This window comes from Gossypium hirsutum, chromosome A02 (assembly GCF_007990345.1).
Source record: "Gossypium hirsutum isolate 1008001.06 chromosome A02, Gossypium_hirsutum_v2.1, whole genome shotgun sequence".
NCBI classification, from domain to species: domain Eukaryota; kingdom Viridiplantae; phylum Streptophyta; class Magnoliopsida; order Malvales; family Malvaceae; genus Gossypium; species Gossypium hirsutum.
In genome coordinates this window covers 79,400,503-79,403,704 of record NC_053425.1, presented here as the reverse complement: position 1 = coordinate 79,403,704, position 3,202 = coordinate 79,400,503, and the positions used below count along the sequence as shown (strand labels likewise).

Here is a 3,202-nt window from a genome sequence, read left to right as displayed (position 1 = left end):
AGGAATAGACCCTGTCTAAGAGTAAAATTGTCATAATTAAGCAGAGTTGATTACGCGCCTAGAGATAGGGTGACAAGATTTTGCCGGATTAGGGTGAAACCTAATAAGGGAATTCATAGATCGAGTTAATGCAATTCTAGGGTGTTTTCAATTATTCAACCTAGGTTTAGACGTTATTAGTCTCGAGAGAGATAATAATATAACTTAGGAATTTCTACGGATCAAGTCAAATGAATATATCGTCTGATTCAAAGTCAAATAACAGGTGGAGTCTAGGTGGATTTTTCCTTAGGTATTGTCTTAATCAATCGAATTTTCCCAAAAGTATTTTCCCAAATTTTCTTTTTGTGCATTCTTAGTTTAGTAATTAGTTTAGATAACCAAACCTCTTAATTTTTAGGCTAAATAATAAAAAGGAAGTAAATATTAGTACTCGTGGTTCCTTTGGGTTCAACAATTCGGTCTTGCTGAACTATACTACTGTTCGATAGGTACACTTGCCTTAATCGTGATAATATGTTAGTCTCAAGAATGATTCATTCATAAATCTTTAAAACCTGTCGCGAATATCACGTATCAAGTTTTTGGCGCCGTTTCTAGGGAACTAGGATATTAGGAACACTCGATTTTTATTGCTTTAGCCATTTTACTTTTATTGCAATTTAAAATTTTATTTTATTTTCTAATTCTTCATTTATTCTCTTGTGACAGGCTTTTCTAGTTTATGACCAGAAAAAACCCATTAGGACCATTACTGTTTCATAGTGAGATCGATCGAATAGTTCATAGAAACTGAAGAGAAATAAGGCAAAACTTACGATACACAGAGGAAGAGCAAGAGGACGATACTTCTACCACAACCGAGGAGATAGTTAAAAACTAAGAAAATCTGCTACCTCTTGCGATTGCTGCTGATCCAGTAAATCAGAATCCTGCTTCACGTACTGTGTATGATTATGCTAAACCTTCTTTAACAGGAATTGAATCAAGCATAGTTAGGCCTGCTGTTGCTGCAAATAATTTTGAACTGAAACCAAACACAATTCAAATGATCCAACAGTTTGTTCAGTTTGATGGTTTGCAGGATGAGGATCCCAACGCTCACTTGGCAAATTTCTTAGAGTTTTGCAACACTTTTAAAATCAATGGCGTTTCTAATGATGCCATTTGCCTTTGGTTATTCCCTTTTTCGTTGAGGAATAAGGCTAAACAATGGTTGAACTCGTTACCACGAGGGTCAATCACTACTTGGGAACAAATGACCGAAAAGTTTTTACTTAAATATTTTTCGCCGGCTAAAACGGCTAAGTTAAGGAATGACATTTCTTCCTTTGTGCAAATGGATTTAGAAACACTCTACGATGCATGGGAGAGATACAATGACCTTTTGAGAAGGTTCCCTCACCATGGGTTACCACTTTGGCTACAGGTTCAAACGTTTCATAATGGCCTGAATCCTTCGACTTGATAGATGATCGACGCAGTCGCTGGCGGGACCATCAATAATAAAACACCTGAAGATGCTTATGAATTTATAGAAGAGATGTCACTGAATAATTATCAGTAGCAAGTCATGAGGACAAAGCCAACAAAAGTAGCTGGCATTTATAATGTCGATTCGGTCACCATGCTCCCTAATCAGGTAGAACTCTTGAATAAGAAAATTGATGGTTTTCGTAGTTCTTCACAGGTTCACCCAGTAATGCAGTGTGAAGCAAGTGAAGCAATTCAGAATACCCACCCTATGGCCATAACATGGAGAACGAGTAGTTAAATTACATGGGTAATAATTCTCGATCTCAAAATAATCCTTATAGTAATACTTATAATGCAGGTTGGAGGAACCACCCAAATTTCTCATGGGGAGGCCAAGGGAATCAGAGACCACCACCTCTACGCTTCCAACAACCACCCTACCAATAAGAGAAAAAGCTGAACCTTGAGGAGATGCTAACAAAATTCATCTCGATGTCAAAAACTCGTTTCTAGAATACCGAGATAGCCCTTAAGAATCAACAAGCGTCAATCTAAGGGCTCGAAACTCAGATAGGCCAATCACCAATCTGGTTTCTAAATGACCACAAGGTAGTTTACTGAGTAACACGGAATCTAACCCAAGGGAACAACTCAATGTGATTACCACTCATGACAAAGAAGAGTTAGTTGAGCCTGCATCAGAACCAAGGCAAGGCATTGTGGTAAGTCAAGATAAAGGTGAGGTAGTCCACAGTGAGCAAAAAAAATAAGTAAGGAGTACAAACCACGGGTGTCATACCCCAATGCGACAAGGAAAGACCGTACAAATGAACAATTTGGTAAATTCCTTAAACTATTAAAGAAATTACATGTTAACTTACCGTTTATCGAAGCTCTCTCGTAGATGCCAAACGCAGTCAAATTCTTAAGGGAGCTTCTAGCAAACAAACGAAAGTTGGATGAGGGTCGCATGTGGAGTTGAATGCAGTTTGCTCAGCCATTCTACAGAATAAGCTACCCAACAAATTGAAAGATCCAGGGAGTTTTACGATTCCTTGTTTAGTTGGTAGTTTAGATGTTCATAATGCATTGGCTGACTTAGGGGTAAGCATTAATGTTATGCCTTATAAAATGTTTAAACTGCTAGGTCTTGGGAAACCCAAATAAACTAGAATGAGCATTCAATTGGCTGGTAAAACCATTAGATTTCCTAGGGGTATCATTGAAGATGTTCTTGTTAAGATCGATAAATTTATATACCCAGTAGACTTTGTAGTTCTAGACATGGAAGAGGATAGTAACGCACCTTTGATTTTAGGACGACCCTTTTTAGCAACTGCGAGAACCAATATTGATGTTGGTACAGGTGAGCTCACACTTCTTGTGGGAGACGAAACAATCACCCTTCAAGCTCGTAATTCAAGTAACACATCAAAAATTAAAGGTGGTTGTATAAATCATTCTACTAGTACTGATCATGTGGTGAAACCCTCTGTACAGGAAATAGTTTCGAAGAACGCATATGAGCCGTGTTCAAACAACAACAAATGACCTATCTATAAAGAACGAAGGCTACAAATCAAAGAACTGGATGAATGGCAGACACATAGACCGAGGACACATGATAAACCAAAACCACGCCATGACGAGCTCAATGACGCACCAAATCAACTTAAGGTTGGAGACAAAGTACTACTAGATGCAGCAGACCCTCGCATTGCCACTT

At 38.2% G+C, this 3,202-nt stretch overlaps 1 non-coding gene across 1 annotated transcript; it reads right to left on the bottom strand.

The window, feature by feature from the left end:
* Positions 1-1,306: 1,306 nt before the first annotated feature.
* LOC121217509 (small nucleolar RNA R71) lies at positions 1,307-1,413 on the bottom strand. Its single transcript, XR_005913593.1, has one exon. It is a non-coding gene; the product is annotated as a small nucleolar RNA R71 (small nucleolar RNA).
* Between the last annotated feature and the right edge of the window lie 1,789 nt (positions 1,414-3,202).